The sequence below is a fragment of the Entelurus aequoreus genome, linkage group LG14 (genome assembly GCF_033978785.1).
Source record: "Entelurus aequoreus isolate RoL-2023_Sb linkage group LG14, RoL_Eaeq_v1.1, whole genome shotgun sequence".
Classification (NCBI taxonomy): Eukaryota; Metazoa; Chordata; class Actinopteri; order Syngnathiformes; family Syngnathidae; genus Entelurus; species Entelurus aequoreus.
Genome location: NC_084744.1, coordinates 49,944,321 through 49,966,978, shown reverse-complemented (window position 1 = coordinate 49,966,978; position 22,658 = coordinate 49,944,321). Strand labels below are relative to the sequence as shown.

The 22,658-nt window shown below is 38.2% G+C and overlaps 1 protein-coding gene across 1 annotated transcript in view; it reads right to left on the bottom strand.

Annotated features, from left to right (window-relative positions):
* The window catches only part of LOC133664994 (multidrug and toxin extrusion protein 1-like), a 175,202-nt gene extending 158,887 nt beyond the window's left edge, over positions 1-16,315 (bottom strand). The window contains exons 1-2 of the mRNA XM_062070114.1: positions 16,268-16,315; positions 14,990-15,070 (exon numbers count right to left, since the gene is read on the bottom strand). The gene's annotated coding sequence lies outside the window, so the exon portion shown is untranslated. The remainder of the gene's footprint in view (positions 1-14,989; positions 15,071-16,267) is intronic.
* Positions 16,316-22,658: the final 6,343 nt, after the last annotated feature.

Here is a 22,658-nt window from a genome sequence, read left to right as displayed (position 1 = left end):
TTACCATAATATGTTACGTTAACATACCAGGCACGTTCTCAGTTGGTTATTTATGCGTCATATAACGTACACTTATTCAGCCTGTTGTTCACTATTCTTTATTTATTTTAAATTGCCTTTCAAATGTCTATTCTTGGTGTTGGGTTTTATCAAATAAATTTCCCCAAGAAATGCGACTTATACCCCAGTGCGACTTATATATGTTTTTTTCCTTCTTTATTATGCATTTTCGTCCGGTGCGACTTATACTCCAGAGCGACTTATTCTCCGAAAAATACGGTACATACTATGCAAAGATAAAAAAAGCTTGTTGCGAAAAATGAGTTGGAATTTCACAAGAAAAAGGTCACAATTTCACGAGAAAAACTCAGAATTTTGACAGTATTATAATAAAAGTCGTCATTTTACTCAACGCAAGTCAAAATGTTACAAGAAAAACTGAACTTCTGTGCGATATTATGATAAAAGTTGGAATTTTACTCAATGACAGTCGCAATTTTACAAGAAAAGCTTAAAATTTTGGCAATTTTATGAAAAGAGTCGTGATTTTAATCGACAAAAGTCAGAAAACTTACATGTTGGACAATATTTTAATAATGATCGGAATTTTACTAAAATGTCACTATTTTACAAGAACAACAAAAAAATTGGCAATATTGTGATAAAAGTCAGAATTTTATACGACAAATGTCACCATTTGGCATTAAAAAGTCAGAATTTTACATAAAAAAAGTAATAGTTTCACGAGAAAATATTGCAATATTACAGAAACAGAAAGACTATTAGTAATTGTTCTCAATTTTATAAGAAAAAAGTCGACACATTGTGAGAAAAATACTTTTTTGTTTGTAATTGTTTTTTAATCTTCATTATTTACGTCAAGTTATTACAGTATGTCTGTATATACCTATGTATTTTATTTTTTTTAATTAATTCTGGCCAAAGAGGTTCACATTTCAATTTCTTACAAACACTTGTTATTACACATGTTGACCAGAGGGGGAGCACTTCAAATTTTTACACACACTTGTTATTTCATATGTTGACCAGAGGGGGAGCAGTTTTAAAACAGTCAATTTGAAAAATAACACAGGCACAGGCCAGCTAAAGAACAAGAATGTAATTTCCTGTTCAGTGGACACGTTATCATATTGACATGTTTGGCCTTTCAACACTGTCGCATTGATAAACATTTTTTAAATCAACATCATACTTAATTTGTCATTAGCGGCCTTGTCGTTTCTCTACTCCACACCTCGAAAGTGGAACAAAATCTGCTCGAAAAGGCTGGCCTGTCTTCAGTTAGTTTGGATTTAGAAACATTTTTTTTCGCCGCAATGATGGAAATGGAGTAATGTGTTCCAGGGTCAAAGCTGTGGCCATCATGAAATTTTTTTTTTTTACTTTTTAAAAGGGGTCATAAAATGATTTTTACTCTATATTTAAAACACTTGCGTGTTCTCTACATTAGTGTTGCTTAACCATAAAGCTGCGACCAATTTTTGGGCCACCAAAAAAATATACTCAGTTGTAATACACTTTTCTACCACTTGTGGCAGTAATAGCCATCTCCAACAAACAGAAGAAGTCTGGAGCTAGAGACTTAGAAAGTGCAAAAAGTATGACTAAATACCACTGTTACTATAAAATACTATTAAAATTAAGAGCAAAAATTAGAATTCAGTGTTAGTATTTGAGTGGGACTTGAGCCCCTCTGTAGTAGAAAAGTTGGGCCCCAAGGTCAAAAAGGTTAAGAACCCTTGGTCGACATAACATGTAATGTTGGTGCTTTGGTCAAAATGTCACATTAATCTAGCTTTACAGACCCACCTTCGCACCCCTTTCCTCCTGTCTCTTTAAGGCCCCTTCTACACTAAGGTTATCCAGGCTATACCCCACCTAACCTTATCATTGTCCACACACACACAATGCCACTGTTTAAGACCCCCTCCTCCCTCCGTCCACCGGCGCAACGCGACCTAGTACGCATGCGAGAAAAAAAATACGCCCGCCATAGTTACCTCTGACCTGGAAGTGTATTCTTACCCTGTGTTTCAATAAAGCCTATTGCCACACTTCTTTTAACAGTAAACCTTGCTTGCCTCACCTTGCTTGCCTGCATTCTCGTTGTCTCCCCTTCGACAAATGGACAAAGTTTTTCACTATGCTGACCTGGACATTCGAAAATTCTCTTGCCGTTCCTGTGGCACAACACACTCGTTGACAAACATATCCCACCAGGCTGCCGTTCTTCCAGGCCTTATCCAAAACCATTGCTCAACATTGCTATGTTGCCGTCTGAGATGTGTTGTAGCCGAAATAGCTGCAATCGCGCATCTCCTTCTTTTAAGGTATTCATGTGTGATTTCCACGAGCGTCTGTTATGAAGCTGGCTGTGGCGCGTTCTTTCTGACGTCACTTCCTGTCTGGGGCGCGGTTTTTCTGGCGTCACTTCCTCTCTGAAATCAGTTTGTAAACAATCGATGAGTCTATACAAAGCTAAGAGCCGGAGATTCAATAAATACACGGCGCACTTACCCGTGTAAAAAATTATCCAAGGGGGGGACCTTAAACGATGGGTTAGTGTGGCTGACACGGGGCTTAGGCTAAATCATTTTTCGTTTAAGGAGTTAATGTAGACAGGGCCTAAAAATATATTTTTAAGGGAACTGTCTTATTGAGATGCAAATGAACCCCTCTCTGCCCCACCCCCTCGCGCTGACTGAAAGTACTTCCTCGCCCTGTCAGACGTTTCGGAAGTTTTTGAGATACACTTCTCGTGAGAGACAAAAAATATAATCTCATTTTCTATCTCGTAACGCCGCGGGGGCAGGTCGTCGGGAATTCGCCAACAATCGCCACATTTTATTCCGCCAAACAATTCTTAGATTTCAGAGTTCGTCCATTCCATCACACTCTTTGACGTCTACCAGTGCTCTGGAGTATCGTCTTGGCGAGTCAGTTGGATTTCGTGACATGTCCGTACCGTTGTAATTTTCCCTTTTTGAGCATCGACAGGAGATCTTCATGAGGTCTGATAGCGTTGGTGACTGCGGCAAACCTCAACGTTCGTCAGATGCCAAACAATCTCCTGAAACATCTTGTCTCCATTGCAATCTCCCGCTGCTTCCTGTGCTTTTAAAGAAGTTCCAGCTTGTCCACTCTGTCACATTCTTCCATCTCTACCAGGTACAGTGCCCTGGAGTATCGTCTTGGCGAGTCATTTGGATTTTGTGACATATCTGTACCATCGTAGTTTCCTCTTTCTGACCGTGAACAGGAGATCTTCATGAGGTCTGATGGAGTTGGTGATTCTGCGGCAAACCTCAATATTCGTTACATGCCAAACAAACTCCTGAAACATCTTGTCTCCATTGCCTTGATCTTTCAGGGGAGTTCTGCATTCAGTGTCTGTGACTCATATACCTACTATAGGATCGATTGGACTAGTGAACGCATGAGGAGCACCTTGGACTTTAGGCAGAGCTGTTTCTTTTTCCATCCCGTAACCCCGGGGGGAGGTCGTCAGGGCATCATCCCAATCTTTGGCTGCTTCCTGTGCTTCTAAGAAGTTCAAACTTGTCCACTCTCACATTCTTCGACCTCAATCAGGTACAGTGACCTGGAGTAACGTCTTGGCAAGTCAGTTGGATTTTGTGACATATCTGTACCATTGTAGTTTCCTCTTTCTGATCGTGAACAGGAAATCTTCATGAGGTCTGATGGAGTTGGTGATTCTGCGGCAAACCTCAATGTTCGTTACATGCCAAACAATCTCCTGAAACATCTTGTCTCCATTGCCTTGATCTTTCAGGGGAGTTCTGCATTCAGTGTCTCTGACTCACAAACCTACTATACAGTAGGATCAATTGGACTAGTGAACGCATTAAGAGCATCTTGGACTTCAGGCTGAGCTGTTTCACTTTCCATCCCGTAACCCCGGGGGTTGGTCGTCTGAGCATCATCACCATCTCTAGCTGCTTCCTGTGCTTTTAAGAAGTTCGAGCTTGTCCACTCTGTCACATTCTTCCACCTCTACCAGGTACAGTGCCCTGGACTATAGTCTTGGCGAGTCAGTTGGATTTTGTGACATATCTGTACCATCGTAGTTTCCTCTTTCTGATCGTGAACAGGAGATCTTCATGAGGTCTGATGGAGTTGGTGATTCTATGGCAAACCTCAATGTTCATTACATGCCAAACAATCTCTCGAAGCCTCTCGTCTCCATTGCCTCGATCCTCTTCTGGAGTTCTGCATTCAGAGTCCATGACTCACATGCCTATCATAGAATCGATTTAACGAGTGAACGTCTGAGGAGCACCTTGGACTTCAGGCGGATGTGTCTGACTTTCCAGACAGGTTTCAGTTGGGTAAGAACAGATGAGGCCTGGGCCATCCTAGAGAGCGTATATGGGTGGGAACCTTCGTCGTTGACAATGTATATGAACCTGGTTAGAGCCTTCGAGAGACTGACTGTTGACCTAAATGTTGGTGAGGAATCCTGCGGTGTTGTTTGTCATGATTATGGTCTTCTCTGAACTCATTTCCATCACAAAGTCCTTAGAGGTGGCCTCTTTGGCTATGCGCATCAATGTCATCAGCAATCCGGAAATGTATCATAAATTGGGATTGTATTCTGCTTTCTATGAGCAATGGCAACAGTTACGAATTTTAGCATCCAAGTGTACATATACTGTATGAACCAGAGTCTAGCAAGGAACGAGAGCAAACCAAAGCATAAGCAACTTCAGAACCGAGCGTTGAAATAAAGCATCTCAAAGGTTTGTAATTTATTAGCTTTCTTTCAGTTTCATAAAGATGCAAGAATACAGGATAAGTGTCATTTCGCTACTTGAAATGAAATCCAAGAATATAGCAAGATATGTAGCCTGCTTATCGTATAGTTAAGCGTAAATGAGACATAGCTAACATTTATTACATATGTCAGTCTACTCTTATTAGACTTCATTACTTCACCTATCACTGGTCCCTAGGGATGAGTTCCAGTTTACCTTTAAACTGATACGATACTAATTCCTGGTATCTGGGAATTGATACTGAACGGTTTTAATTTCCGGTACTTGTGTGTTAATAAATGTTTTGTTTGATAATACGATCTCATTTTTAGTGTTTGTTTTTTTCTCACATTTCTTTGCATGAAGTTGCAATTCCAAGAATAGACACGGCTGTAGTATATAGGCTACAGTGTGTTGCCGTAGTCAGAAAGTCGTTTTTTGCCATTAAGTTGAATGTGCCAGTCTTGTCTTTTGTTGAGTCCTACAAAGTGTTTGTACTGTAAGTATTGTATTTATCACACACCAGCTATTTGATTGTAACGTGCATCGTACGGGACGGCGTGGCGAAGTTGGTAGAGTGGCTGTGCTAGCAATCGGAGTGTTGCTGGTTACTGGGGTTCAATTCCCACCTTCTACCTTCCTAGTCACGTCCGTTGTGTCCTTGGGCAAGACACTTCACCCTTTGCCTCTGATGGCTGCTGGTTAGCGCCTTGCATGGCAGCTCCCGCCATCAGTGTGTGAATGTTTGTGTGAATGGGTAAATGTGGAAATACTGTCAAAGCGCTTTGAGTACCTTGAAGGTAGAAAAGCGCTATACAAGTACAACCCATTTATCATTTATTTATAAACCACTGGTGCGTTTATGGCCACACAAAAAGTCGGACAACTCAAACACCACACAAAGTTACACTATGACTCCTCAGTCATACGTGTGCTTATTTTACTGTCATTTATTATTAATGTTAATTTATTTATACTAGTCATGGAATGCTGTTACACACACTATGTTGAAGTATTACTATTATTATTAATAATTATTATTATTATTATTATTATTTATCTTACGGTATATATCAAAAATAATATTGAGCAAAATTTAAGTGAAATATTGTCGATGTGGCCCTCCAACAGTGCTCGGGTTGCTCATGCGGCCCCCGGTAAAAATTAATTGCCCACCCCTGGCCTAAACTAAAGTCTTAACAAGCTGCTCCGCTTAGTTCTGCCTCTGTCAGTACGTCTCTGCAGCACCCAGCATTGTCCTACCCACAGAACCATCCGATTTGTTACACGCAGAGCGGTAACAGCCAATCAGCAGTGCATATTCAGAGCGTATGAAGTCAGTGCTCCTGCGTGGAGTGAGCAGAAAGGTGTTTAGAAGGTAAGGCAGCGGACTCTCCCCAAATTATAATAAACACCTTCCAGTCAACTACTAGTAACATCACTATGAGCCAGTTGACGTTCTAGAAACATAAGCGGCAGCTCAGCTTGCTCGCAGTCCTTGAGGTGAAGGCTAATAAGCTTGTAGCGTGACGTTAGCTCACTGTGCGGTGTGTGTGTTACGGAGAGCAGAGCCCTGTCTGTCTGAGATAAAGACAAGCATTATTGACCTACATTTAACAACTAAGTTATTTCACTTTACCTTTTTCTGTGTTGATTGAGCTGTGTTGAAGCAGCAAAAAATGACATTATGTTAAATGAAGAGTTTCCTGAAGCTGTCTCTGATAGTTGATATAATAATGTAACTGCATCATAAAGCCTACATGAACTCCATTGCTATTGTACTATTTTTTCAGCTGTAGTTACATTAATCATTAGTAATGTAGCAGCCTAGTTTTGAATGGCAGGCTCCCTGCTATCACATGTTGATAAAAATATAACATTTACATAATAAAAATCAACTACAGGCTTCCCAAATGCTGTAATAAATTAAGCACGATGAGTTGAACATATGTCAGCATGTGGCCTCACTTTTAACTATTTTTTTCAAACGCTTGTTGCAAACGCTTACTTACAGTAAGTCATTATTTTGACTTACTAAGTCATAATAATGACATACTTAGTATCTCAGGTAACTAGGACTGTTTTGTTTTTACTTTACGGAAAAAATATCGAGATATATATAGTATATCGCCATTCAGCAAACGGAGCGGAAAACACAACCAAAAATTGTAGGCTTCTTCACGCGACGAAGCCGGCCTACTTCACCGCAGTCTGTAGTCTATTGCCCCCCAGGCTGTGGTGGCAGCGATGAGGTGGAGACGTGATGGCGACAGGCCAAGTTACACCGATCCTTACACCCACCCACCCCCTTCCCCGGTCTGTCCGCCGCAGAGACACCGCATTAACTAACAAATTTTCTGGGGGAAACACTGGTGACAATTATTGGTACTGTACCTTTAACTTAAATATATATATATATACTGTATATTAGGGGTGTAACGGTACGTGTATTTGTATTGAACCGTTTCGGTACGGGGCTTCCGGTTCGGTTCGGAGGTGTACCGAACGAGTTTCCAACATATTACGTAGCGTAACGCACGTTGTGTAAACAATGCACACCGAGGCACAACACACGGCATGCTAGCAGCTAACGGGCTATGATAGACTGACCATACGTCCTCTTTTCACCGGACATGCCCTCTTTTGCGGAGCTGTCAGGGCGGAGTTTCTTAAATGCCTCAAATGTCCGGCATTTTGAGTTAAGGTTGCGTGTATTTTCAATGTACGTTCAGGGTTAAGAAGGGGTTAAAAACAAAACAAATTGTGCGCGCAGCAGCATTCGTGAGGGAGGGGCAGAGACAGAGAGAGCGAGAGAGTTATGATAAACGTGCATGCGTTGCCAGGCTCTGCTTTTTATCCATAGATTTATCAGATAAAATTTTTTATTATCTATAGCAGGGGTGTCAAAAGTGTGCCATTTGCGGCCCACAGCTAATGTTTTAAAGGCCCACGGCACATTGTAAAAATACTATTAAAATAAACAAAAACATAACAAAAGTGAAATAAAAAAGCTTAAAGGTTAAATGTAATTTAGAAAAAGTTGCAATGTTGACTAATAAAACAAAGCTGTTTTTTTTTTCAAACTGTCATTGCTCAAAACATAATATTGAATCAAAATCAATGTTATTATGAATTATTGATTCATCCAAGGTTCCGATTACTTCACATCAAATATTCCACTAAGAAAAATATTTTTGGTGGAAGATTTTGCAAATTTGGTAAATAAATAACCCACAAATTCATATTTTGTTGTTTTCTTACTGTACCGAAAATGAACCGAACATTTTTGTGTACCGTTACACCCCTAATATATGAAAAATGTTTAACTAAACATTAACATTTTCCTACAGGAATAATTTTTGACATACTAGATTATGCAGTTTACACAATCTTAGTATTATTATTCTAACTTAGTATTATTATTCTAACCTTACAAGGTAAAAAAAAAAAAAAACAATAGTAAAAAATATACGTTTCTTTTATATGCATTTCCTTTTGAATAAAAAAATATCAAAATGACCTCAGCATACTCGTACTTTTCAGTGTGCGGCCCTTGGTGGAAAAGGTTTGGACACCGCTGCTCCAAGTGGTTGTGATGAAAACATTAGTCATCACATTATCTTTCATGGTCACTGTGTGCATGTTGTTTTTTTCTTGGAATTTTCTATAGCTTTGTTCTGATGTTTTTTTATCTTTCCTGGCAGCACTCGGGCGTCCTGTCAGGTGGAGTAGGAGGTTGGAGCTATTTTGGATGTTCCAGGAAATAAAAACCACATCATGGATGATTTTACGCTTCCCGACACAGCGCTAAAATGTTCGAAATGACAATGTAATCTCTGCTAATGTGCGTGTTTATGACAGAGAGACAAATACTAACATGTCAGGACGCCTTTAGTTAAATATAGCACACACCCAGGTGCAATTCAGCAATTTACTTGATGGAGGCTTTCTGTGGCCCTAAAAAAATTTTGTTTGGGGTCCCCAATTTGGTCTTTAATATTTCTAGTGCGAAGGTCAGCAACCCGCGGCTCTTTAGTGCTGCCTTAGTGGCTCCCTGGAGCATTTTTTTTTAAATTTGGAAAATGGAAAAAGATGAGGGGAAAATATTTTTTTTGTTTTAATGTTTTTTGTTTGAGGACAAACATGACACAAACACAGTTTGTTTACATGTAAAATCTTCCACTACTTCTTTGTCTCACTGTTGTCCACCAAAAGTTTTATACTGTGCGCTTTGTTGATGTTATTGACTTGTGTGGAATGCTAATCAGGCATATTTGGTCACTGCATGACTGCAAGCTAATCCATGCTAACATGCTATTTAGGCTAGCTGTATGTACATATTGCATCATTATGCCTCATTTGTAGGTATACTTGAGGTCATTTAATATCCTTTACTTTTGTCCTTTTTGTACATAATTTATATTTGCATGTCTCATGACTGTATGTAATATTGGCTGCATTTCACATAGTTGTTTGTGTGCCATGTTGTTCCAGACCACAGCAAACATTACCTAGTTTGCCAAAGATTGTAATAAAACTATTAAAAGAAGACAGCCTGCCATTATACATACATAGCCATTTTGATAGCAGGCTATTATAGCTAATATAGACAATGACATCATCTGTTGTCTTCATTATAAGACTTATATACAGCTTTTCATTTTTTGCGGCTCCAGACAGATTTGTTTTTTGTATTTTTGGTCCAATATGGCTCTTCAACAATTTGGTTTGCCGACCTCTGCACTAGTGTAACACGCTGGGTGCTAAGACTAATGGCAGCCCATTGAGTAGTGGAATGTTACACAACCAACAAAAGAGTACAGGTTTATGATTAGATATTAACATACTGCATAAGGAATGATCAATATTTTATAATGTATGTAAAATGTGCATATTTAAAGAATTCAAGGAACTTTATTTTTTTAGCAGCACACATGAGATGGCATGGAACTTGGTACGCAAAGTCCCAGGTTTATCGCAAAGAGTACTGTAAGAACTACAAATGTACATAATTAACATTGAGCAGGATGTAAATAGAGTAGGTTATAAGTAGGAATATATTATAGTATAAATAATCATATATGCACAATAGACAAAGAGACTCTATAAACAACAACAATTCCATCCAATATGTTCAATAGTCCAAGGTCATGTGTTTAAGTGTGTAGGGCCCCGCGTTCCGTGGGGGCCAAATTATCCAAGACGAAGCGCTTTTTAAAATGTAAATAAATGAATGATTCATATGAAATTTTACCGCCAAACTTTTTCTAGTCCCTTCCTGCTCTGTCACTGATAAGAATGCAATGATACATTTTCCAAGGCATCTTCATTGTCCACTAGGGGTGTACAAAAAAATCCATTCACATTTGTAATCTGTTTTGAAAAACATTTCAATAATACTATTATACCAAGTAAAACATTGTGAGAACCAGTTTGACTCGAGAATCGATGCTGAATCGAATCATCACCACACGAATCGGAATCAGATCAAATCGTTAGGTGCCTTAAGATTCACACCCGTGTCCACTAGGGGTGCACAAAAAAATCCATTCACATGCGAAATGCAATTTTTATTTAACCCGATTCTAAATTAATTCATTCTTGTGAAAAAATATTAGAAATATTTATATAATTGTTTTAAATGTACCGTATTTTCCGGACTATAAGGCACACTTAAAATCTTTTTTTTCCCCTCAAAACTCGACAGTGCGCCTTATAACCCGGTGCGCCTAATGTACGGAATAATTCTGGTTTTGCTTACCGAACTCGAAGCAATTTTATTTGGTACATGGTGTAATGATAAGTGTTACCAGTAGATGGCAGTCACACAAAATAGATATGTGTAGACTGCACTATGATGGCAATATGACTCACGTAACAACACCAACATTTTATATCAGGGGTCTCAGACACGCAGCCCGCGAAACGTTATTTTGCGGCCCCCACCTTAATATGAAAGTTTAATGTTGTTTAATGCGAGTTTTATATGAATGGCGCTTGACAGCATTGTGTGCGGAGCTGAAGGAATCTACCAATCACGGTGTGGTATTTGGTAGACGATTTTTGTTATTTGGGTCTGTCACGCCAATTTTCTTCACATTACAAAAACCTTCCTATCCCCCATTTACTTCCGGGGTCATTTCCTCTTACGTCATTTCCTCTTACTTACGTCATTTCCTCTTACGTCATTGACAGCGATCGATAGCACTTCGGCTTTGACTGCCCGTCGCTGTTTTTTTTTATTTTTTATAATATAGCGTTAACAAAACGTCTGTATTAATCGGACAAGTATTAATCGGACAAATTAACTTGAGGATATTCCTGACTGCACATTTGACTCGTGGACATATGCGGAAATGAATAACAGTGTACAATAAGTTAATTCATTATCAATCAACATTATCAAACTTTATTAAAACTAAATGTATTCGTTAAATTCATTTTTTTTTAGTTTTCTGTGTAAGTGAACTAAATTAAAATGACATTTATGTGCACATATGTACCTCAGTGAAGTCAGATGACATTTAACATTATTATATATTAATTAATATTAGTGAAATGGTTTCAACAATAATGTTGATTTAAAGTACAGACATTTAACAGTATTATATATTAATTAATATTTTTTGCACGTTACCACGAAGACAGAAGTTCCCAGCAGCGGCCACTTGAAATGTTTCGAAGCCTGCTTGTGTTTGACATAAGTCCCCTGGGAAAGATAAAGACAAATATCATTCAGTGACACCACCATTTTCAGGAGATTTGGATTCTATCTCAGTGACACCACCATTTTCAGGAGATTTGGATTCTATCGATCGCTGTCAATGACGTAAGTAAGAGGAAATGACGTAAGAGGAAATGACCCCGGAAGTAAATGGGGGATAGGAAGGTTTTTGAAATGGGAAGAAAATTGGCGTGACAGGTCCAAAATGGCCCTTTCAACGTTCTGGGTTGCCTACCTTTGCATTAGTGGAAAAGCGGCAAATGAGTGAAAGCGACAGAAACGTTGCCATGGAGACGAGGGTTTTCTTACGTGCCTGGCTGCAGTCGCACGCGACACCTGTTCGTCAGTAATAACAGTCCCCGATAACCTGGACCAATTCAAACCGTTGTTTTTTTTATTGTTTAATTTGCATTGCCTCACATTACTTAATTCTGATTTTGTTAATTTATATTTTGATTTTATTTTGTGTTAAAAATAAAAATAAAGACATTTAAAAAAAAATTTTTTAAGAAATCTTGTCTTGCGGCCCAGCCTCAACCAGACTCTGCATCCAGTGGCCCCCAGGTAAATTGAGTTTGAGACCCCTGTTTTATATGTTCCATTGAAAATATAGAACATTACACAAAGTGCTCAAAAGTCTATCAAAATGTTTTAGTACGACTTTGGTGAGCTATGAAGCTGCACCGTTTGATGGATTGTACTGTGCTTGAACATACGAGTATTATTATGGTGTGTATAAGGTAAGACATTATCTGGCGTTTTGTTTCGCAATATTATGCAAAAGCAATTTTTCTTATCTTCTGGTACCTGCTGATCTGTATTTGGGATCTGCATAAGTCCTGAAAAATTGCGCGTGTCCACTTTTTTAGTCCGTGCCGACGCCGTAGTTGATAAGCTTCTTCTTTTTCTTTATCTTCTTGTTATGGGACATCCATCCTCCGCTGTTGCCATTTCTAATATAAAGTAGTGTAAAGTTCTTACTTATATCTGTCAGTAAACTCGCCATGAAAGCGTTAAAACATACCGGTATAGTGAGTTTACATTATTCACCCAAGGAACTTTAGTTATTAGAGTTCCGGTCGGACGTTCTTTCACGGGACACATTTCCGACCTTGTTGATGAGGAGATGCTGCTCCGTTATTGATTTAAGTAAAGTCTGAACGTCATTAAAACAGTTAGCTCCATCTTTTGACACTTCTTCCACTCCCGTCCTCGCACGCTACACCGCTACAACAAAGATGGCGGGGAGAAGACGCTGCCGAAGGTGAGCCACGTAAATAAGACCGCCCACAAAACGGCGCATCCTGAAGCGACTGTCAGAAAGCGGCTTGAAGATGATCTGTAAAACATCATCTACGCAACATTTTGACCAAAGAACCACCATTACATAATATGTAAACCAAAAGGAAGTCTTTTACATTGAGAAAAAAAAATAAGAATAATATGACTCCTTTAATGCGCCTTATATATAGGGGAGACAGGGGGCCTACTCTGTGGTCGGCCCTAAGCTCTGGAACACTCTGCCCCTCTGCAGTTTGAACATGGAGATGTTCAAACTGCTTCCACAGTGGAGTGTTTTAAGTCTCGTCTTAAGACCCACTTTTATTCTTTGGCTTTTAACACTACGTGAGTTGTGTGGTCTTCTGTCCTCTGTTGTCCTCTGTGTTTTGTTTTTTTTAATACATTTTGATTTCTATTTTACTGTTTTAATTGGTTTTACCCTTTAAAATCGTTTTTAATCATATTTATTTTTTTATATTGTTTTTATATTGGTTTTCTATTCATTTATTTTTTGTTTTTATTCAGTCATTGGTGGAGCATAATATTTGTTTTTAATATTGTTTTTAATATTGTTTTTAACATGGCTGTGCAGCACTTTGGAAACATTCTTGTTGTGTAAATGTGCTATATAAATAAAGTGGATTGGATTGGATTGAAAAAAGATAGAAAATAAACCCTTCATCTGTAGTGCGCCCTATGGTCCGGAAAATACGGTATTTCCGTTTTTATGTATATATTTATAAGGCAAAGACTACGAAAAATAAAAAGTTCTTTCGACACTATATTTCTGTGGAAAAGGTTGGTCTACAATACAAACACAAATAATAGAGTAATTTCAATAATACACAAATACATGTTTTACGATGACGCAGTTCAAATCCTTAGTCGTTGTGGCCCTAAACAACCACATAGAGCATTTATGCCAGGAGCCGGCCCCGGTTGTAATGTACGTACAGTATAATGTAGGGTTGTACGGTATACCGGTATTAGTACAGTACCGCGATACTAATGAATTGCTGGTTTCTAAAGCACAGGAGCATGTTCGGCAGTGCACACACACAGAGTACTTACAAGCAGACACAATATGTAGACAGAAAAGGGAGAACGGATGCATTTTGGCTTAAAAACTAACGATAAAGGTGAAGTTATAACACTGAAACGCCCTCAGGAAGAGGTGCTTTAAGACATGGCTAGCTAGCGAGTGGCTAAAGTCCATCCGCAGTCGGCAGTGTTTTAGCTACATCTAAAACACTAATTCTCGCCTCCATAGCAACAAATAAAGTATGTTTCTTACAAGTATCATCCCTTGCAGGACGAGGAACACCTAAACATGTACATGATACAATAGCTCACCGGCGTCACAATATAAACAAACGCCATTGGTCGATCTCCACCTAACATCCACTGTAATGATACCAAGTACAGGAGCGTATCTAGTCGATACTACTATGATTACATCAATATTTTTTAGCATCACAACATTTTATTTTGTTTTATATTATGTTTATAAAGTCATGAAATGTGTCCCTGGACACATTAGGACTTTGAATATGACCAATGTATGATCCTGTAACTACTTGGTATCGGATTGATACCCAAATTTGTGGTATTATCCAAAACTAATGTAAAGTATCAAACAACAGAATAATAAGTGATTATTAAATTTTTACAGAAGTGTAGATAGAACATGTTAAAATAGAAAATAACCAGCTATTAACAGTAAATGAACAAGTAGATGAATATTTAATTTTCTACCACTTGTCCTTAATAATTTTGACAAAATAATACAATGATAAATGACAATATGTTACTGCATATGTCAGCAGACTAAATTACGAGCCTTTGTTTGCTTACTTACTACTAAAAGACAAGTTGTCTATTATCATCACAATTTTATTTAAGGACAAACTTGCAATAATAAACATATGGCTTTATTTGTGTTAAAATAAAGCCAATAATGCAATATTTTGTGGTCCCATTGATTTAGAAAAGTATCGAAATAAATTTCGGTACAAGTACCAAAATATTGGCATCGGGATAACACTAGTATAATGATATACGTAAAGAAGCCATTCAGAGTCCACCTGTTAATATTAATGTCTCAATAAAAAAATTAGTACATGAGGGACGTTCGCTCCTAAACAACTGCATGGACATGGTGTGTGTATTGTGTGAGTGTGTGTGTTACCTTTATCAGAGGCTCACGCTGACCATGACACACACCTGCCTTGCTTTTGCACTGGCTGTTCCTTCTTGTCTTCAGAAACCCCTGAAAAAACACACAAAGGAAATTAATTGAAGAAATCTAGCATGCAGCTTTTTCATGCCTTCACAGATTTGTTAAATACACCTTGTTAGTAAATGTACTTGGTACATCAACACAGGGCAGTCCAAAGTCCGGCATGGGGGCCATTGGCGAACTGCAGCTAATTTTTTTAATGTTAAAATTAATATTTTAGTCATCTCTTGTCCAACAAAATTTTTAGTGTTTCTTATGTGCCTTATGTTGTATTGCTTTGGTTTCCCTAGCCTGGTTCTGTTTTATATCTAAAAGATAAGACACTTTTATAGGTCTGCTTGGTTCTTCTCATAAGCAGGTGAAGGCGGAGATCACTAAATTATGTTGTATTTGTCTTTTGGCCAAAGGTTACTCTCAAAATGGGTGTCTTTTGTGATTGATGCTGTATTACTTACTGCCTTTCCCAATGTTTAACCCAGGGGTCGGCAACCCAAAATGTTGAAAGAGCCATATTGGACAGAAAATACACAAAGAAAAATGTGTCTGGAGCTGCAAAAAATTAAAAGTGTTATAATGAAGACAACACAAGCTGTAAGTGTCTATATTAGCTATAATAGCCTACTATTATAGCTAATATAGACATCATACCCCCTATGGGACGCAAATCCCATCGGGGTGATGGAAGTCAAAAATGACTTTAAAAGTCTGATATAAGTGTTATAATGAAGACAACACATGATGTAAGTGTCTATATTAGCCTATTATCAAAATGACTATGTGTCATAGGCTGACGCAAATCTTTCTTGACAGAAATGTAATATTCATTCTACACATTTTTACGACATTTGAAATCATTAGCAAAAAGGAGGCTTCTCGGGGGGTGAAATAACTCCTGGACATTACTGGCTTAGAATTACCAAAGGTATAGATGTGTGTGTCCAAGTTAAAAGGAAACGGCAGGCTGTTTGGACAACATGGCACACAAACAATGCAGCCAATATGTCATACAGATAATGTGTCATGAGACATGCAATTATAAATTGAATTAAGAGGACTTAAAGGAAATTGAACGAGCTCAAATATACCTACAAATGAGGCATAATGATGCAATATGTACATACAGCTAGCCTATTTAGCATGTTAGCATTGATTAGCTCACAGTCATGCACGGACCAAATTCTGCCTAATTAGCACTCCACACAAGTCAATAACATCAACAAAGCTCACCTTTGTGCATTCACGCGCTGTATAAAAAGTTTGGTGGACAAAGTAAGACAAAGAAGGAGTGGCATAAAACACGTCTAACTATTTATAAATAGTTGATTTATATAGGCTAGTAAGGTAAAGTTTTGTACCTGACAAGTTTCGGCTATCTTGCTTCTGCAGCCTTCCTCAAAGGTGTCACGTGATGTTAGTGTGACGTCATCTGTGTTACCTTACTAGCCTATATAAATCAACTATTTATAAATACACATTAGTAGGCTAAATGAACCTCTTTAACATATTACGTCTAACTATGACAGCGTCGAAGAACGTTGTACAAGTAAACAAACTGCGGTGAGTTCACAGACCGCCAAAATTAGTAGGACAAAACGGCGCTGGCCAAATAGTCTCTAATCACTGAAGCATGTTTAATATAAACACTATTAAACACAATATTTACTGCATATGTCAGCAGACTAAATTAGGAGCCTTTGTTTGTTTACTTACTAATAAAAGACAAGTTGTCTTGTATGTTCACTATTTTATTTAAGGACAAACTTGCAATAATAAACATATGTTTAATGTACCCTAAGATTTTTTGTTTATTTAGAAAAGTATCGAAAAGTATCAAAATCATTTTTTGGTACCGGTTCCGGTACCAAAATGCTTCATAAAGTAACGTCTTTCTGTCCTGAGGATGCCCAGGTAGATACACTATATTGCCAAAAGTATTTGGCCACCTGCCTTGACTCACATATGAACTTGAAGTGCCATCCCATTCCTAACCCATAGGGTTCAATATGATGTCGGTCCACCTTTTGCAGCTATTACAGCTTCAACTGTTCTGGGAAGGCTGTCCACAAGGTTGCGGAATGTGTTTATAGGAATGTTCAACCATTCTCGCAGAAGCGCATTGGTGAGGTCACACACTGATGTTGGTGGAGAAGGCCTGGCTCTCAGTCTCTGTTCTAATTCATCCCAAAGGTGTTCTATCGGGTTCAGGTCAGGACTCTGTGCAGGCCAGTCAAGTTCATCCACACCAGACTCTGTCATCCATGTCTTTATGGACCTTGCTTTGTGCACTGGTGCACAGTCATGTTGGAAGAGGAAACTGTTCCCACAAGGTTGGGAGCATGGAATTGTCCAAAATATTTTAGTATCCTGGAACATTCAAAGTTCCTTTCACTGGAACTAAGGGGCCAAGCCCAACTCCTTAAAAACAACCCCACACCATAATTCCTCCTCCACCAAATTTTACATTCTGCACAATGTACTGTTCTCCTGGCAACCTCCAAACCCAGACTCGTCCATCAGTTTTTCAGATGGAAAAGCATGATTCATCACTCCAGAGAAGGCGTCTCCACTGCTGTAGAGTCCAGTGGCGAGGTGCTTTACACCACTGTATCCGACGCCTTGCATTGGACTTGGTGATGTATGGCTTAGATGCATCCGCTCGGCCATGAAAACCCATTCCATGAAGTTCTCTGCGTACTGTACGTGGGCTAATTGGAAGGTCACAAAGTTTGGAGCTCTGTAGCAACTGATAGTACAAAGAGGTCGCCGACTTTCTGCACAATGTGCTTCAGCATCCGCTGACCCGTCCTGTCAGTTTACGTGGCCTACCAAATGGTGGCTGAGTTGCTGTTGTTCCCAAACTATTCTGGAAATTTAAACTTCCCCTTTTCCAAGTTAATAAAAATTTAAGGATTTTCCAGAATTTGTGGTTTTCCAAAGCCCTATTTCCACACTTTTTTCTGGCGACTACTCCTTCCACATTTTCCAACGCATTCCAACCGTTTCACCGTCAAAACATTCCTCTTAATCAGGACAAAAAAACAAAGTTGTTTTTTGAATTGGAAAAATTCCCGGTTTTCCCGAAATTCCAGGAATTCCGTAATACCATTTCTCAATTCAACATGTTACTACTTCAACATTTCTCGACCGATTTGAAAAATGTCAACACCAACCATTTCAACTCGTTCAGACCATTCAAGTTTTTTTTACCATGCTCAAAAAAATTCCCGCTTTTCCCGAAATTCCCAATTTTCAACCAATTGAAATCAATGGGATATATATATATATATATATATATATATATATATATATATATATATATATATATATATATATATATATATATATATATATATATATATGTGTATATATATATATATATATATATATATATATATATATATGTATATATATATATATATATATATATATATATATGTGTATATATATATATATATATATATATATATATATATATATATATATATGTATATATATATATATATATATATATATATATATACATATATATACATATATATACATATATATATATATATATATATATATATATATATACATATATATATATATATATATATATACATATATATATATATATATATATATACATATATATATATATATATATATATATATATATATATATATATATATATATATATATATATATATATATATATATATATATATATATATATATATATATATATATATATATATATATATATCCATCCATCCATTTTCTACCGTTTGTCCCTTTTGGGGTCGCAGGGGGTCGCTGGAGCCTATCTCAGCTGCATTCGGGCGGAAGGCGGGGTACACCCTGGACAAGTCGCCACCTCATCGCAGGGCCAACACAGATAGACAGACAACATATATATATATGTATATATATGCTTGATTTTATTTTATTTAGGACACCTGATTCTCATCATTTGGATGGGTGGCCAAATACTTTTGGCAATACAGTGTATGATGTCAATATTCAGTGTTTTATCGTTCATAGTTAATATTGTAAATCCTACATTCTTTATTTTTATGTACATTCTGGGTGTCTCAATCAGTAAAAAAATTTTTTTTTAAAACATTCCGTTTTTTAAGGCGGTCTGTCATAACGTTTTTAGCTTTCAATCAGACATTATTGTGAGGTTTTGTTTTTGTATTCCTGAAAATAGGAGCCAAGCACACATACTTTTCACAGCTTACATATATATATATATATATATATATATATATATATATATATATATATATATATATATATATATATATATATATATATATATATATATATATATATATATATATATATATATATGCTAGATTTTATACACCTGATTCTCATCATTTGGATGGGTGCCCAAATACTTTCAGCAATTTAGTGTACATTGTGGCCATCTACCCCCATTTTGATTTGAAATTGGTGGCCAAATACTGTTGTGTGGTCCAAAAAAAAAGGCTATTATTGTCTTTGGCTTGAGTTCTTCCACTGTACCTAATGTTGGGGCTTTTTAGGTTATTGAGTCTTCCTGAAAAGCAAAGACATTAGACATAACAAAAAAACCGAATATCAAACAGATTTTCAAGAACGAGCAAGGTTTTGCTGGCGTGTTCTTTTTACGCCTAATTGAAGCCAGCTCTCAGTCGCCATTAAGCAGGTCAGTAAAGGCCTTTTACTGCCTTTGTTTGGTCCTTTTTTTTGTTTCTCTGCCATCGTCTTCTCGGTCTCTCATCCTCCTTAATGCTCCATAACACCCTTTTTCTCTCTCTCTCCCCCCCTCTCTCTGCTGCCTTTTCATCCTGTCTCCATTTCTTGTGTTGCGGGGAAGGCAAATGGGCGAAAAGCACTCTCGCCGCAGCACTGTCACTATAGACCGGTGACTCACGCCACTTATGTTTCTGGCACCCTCCGCCCGGCTGAAAAACACACATGTAAGGAGGTGGGGGTGTCTGCGTAATTTACTACCGACCTGCCACGCTCTTATAGGACACACACACACACACACACACACACATGCACGCACACATTCCACAGCTCTGCACAGTGACCGTGAAAGCATCAGCACCGCTCGCTGTGTAATTAAGTTGATTGCGTTTTGGAAATGGCTTTTTATTGACAGCGCCTGGTGACTGAATCTGGCAGGGCAACTCGGACACAGCAGGGGGGCCCGAGTGGGATTTAAGGGGGTTTGGGGGGGTCACTAGGATGAGTTTTGGCGTTGACCTCCCCCATGTCGGGAGCGTTGACGGCGCTCTTCCGCCACCTGCTGGTTGAAGCAGACAGCCACAGTGCAGCACCAGCTGCCACAGTCTTAAAGGCCTACTGAAATGAAATGTTCTTATTTAAACGGGGATAGCAGATCCATTCTATGTGTCATACTTGATCATTTTGCGATATTGCCATATTTTTGCTGAAAGGATTTAGTAGAGAACATCGACGATAAAGTTCGCAACTTTTGGTCGCTGATAAAAAAAAGCCTTGCCTGTACCGGAAGTAGCGTGACATCACAGGTTGAAGGGCTCCTCACATTTCCCCATTGTTTACACCAGCAGCGAGAGCGATTCAGACCGAGAAAGCGACGATTACCCCATTAATTTGAGCGAGGATGAAAGATTTGTGGATGAGGAACGTGAGAGTGAAGGACTAGAGTGCAGTGCAGGACGTATCTTTTTTCGCTCTGACCGTAACTTAGGTACAAGGGCTCATTGGATTCCACACTTTCTCCTTTTTCTATTGTGGACCACGGATTTGTATTTTAAACCACCTCGGATACTATATCCTCTTGAAAATGAGAGTCGAGAACGCGAAATGGACATTCACAGTGACTTTTATCTCCACGACAATACAGAAAATCAACAATACTATTAAACCATGGACCTGTAACTACACGGTTAATATGCTTTCCAGCCTGGCGAAACTTAACAATGCTGTTGCTAACAACGCCATAGAAGCTAACTTAACTACGGGACCTCACAGAGCTATACTAAAAACATTAGCTGTCCACCTACGCCAGCCAGCCCTAATCTGCTCATCAACACCCGTGCTCACCTGCGTTCCAGCGATCGACGGAGCGACGAAGGACTTCACCCGATCATCGATGCGGTCGGCGGCTAGCGTCAGATAGCGCGTCTGCTATCCAACTCAAAGTCCTCCTGGTTGTGTTGCTGCAGCCAGCCGCTAATACACCGATCCCACCTACAGCTTTCTTCTTTGCAGTCTTCATTGTTCATTAAACAAATTGCAAAAGATTCACCAACACAGATGTCCAGAATACTGTGGAATTTTGCGATGAGAACAGAGCTTTTTGTATTGGATACAACGGTGTCCGAATACTTCCGTTTCAACCATTGACGTCACGCGCATACGTCATCATACATAGACGTTTTCAACCGGAAGTATCGCGGGAAATTTAAAATTGCACTTTATAAGTTAACCCGGCCGTATTGGCATGTGTTGCAATGTTAAGATTTCATCATTGATATATAAACTATCAGACTGCGTGGTCAGTAGTAGTGGGTTTCAGTAGGCCTTTAACGAGCGTTTAAATTTAAACTATAAAAATAAAAATATGTATTTTTAATTATGGGCCTGCTGCAGTGAATGGGCGCTGGCATTGCAGCAGGCCCATATTATTATTAAAGTTAAAGCAGGGGTAAGCAGGTAATTTTTTCACGGCCCCGCGGCACATTCTGAAAATATGATTTAAAAAAATTCAAAACATAAAAAGTGGTATAAAAGAGCAAACAGGTGAAATGTAACAAGAACTTGTTGCAATGTTTACTCTAATAACACGAAGCTGCCATGCAGGCTGTTTCTTTCTTTAAAAAATAATAATGAATCAAAATCAATGTCATTATGAATTATTGACCTATTCAAAGCTCCAATTACGTCACATCAAATATTCCACTTTGGAATATTTTTTGGGGAAAATATTTTGTGTCTGCCATATAAAAAACTAAGCTGTTTTGTTTAAAGGAGGGCCTAAAACGAACAAACAAAAAACATAAACAACAACAAAAGTTATAATTGACGGATAAATCTGAAGTTGATCTTGAGACTATTGTGTTAAAAGTTTTTAAAAAAAAGTATGTTTTATTTTTTAATACTTTACTGAGCAGGACACTTTTGAATCCCCAATAATTTTAGTGGCACTTTTATTTTTTTTTTATAAATAAATGGGTTATACTTGTATAGCGCTTTTCTACCTTCAAGGTACTCAAAGCGCTTTGACAGTATTTCCACATTCACCCATTCACACACACATTCACACACTGATGGCGGGAGCTGCCATGCAAGGCGCTAACCAGCAGCCATCAGAGGCAAATGGTGAAGTGTCTTGCCCAAGGACACAACGGACGTGACTAGGGTGGTAGAAGGTGGGGATTGAACCCCAGTAACCAGCAACCCTCCGATTGCTGGCACGGCCACTCTACCAACTTCGCCACGCCGTCCCTAAGTGTCTATTTAAGTTGCTCAAAAATAATAATGAATTAATGTTGTTATGAGTTATGCTATGAACTCCAATTATTATATAATCTCAAATATTCCACTTTAAAATGTTATTGGGGGAAAATATTGCATATTTTGTGTTTTTTC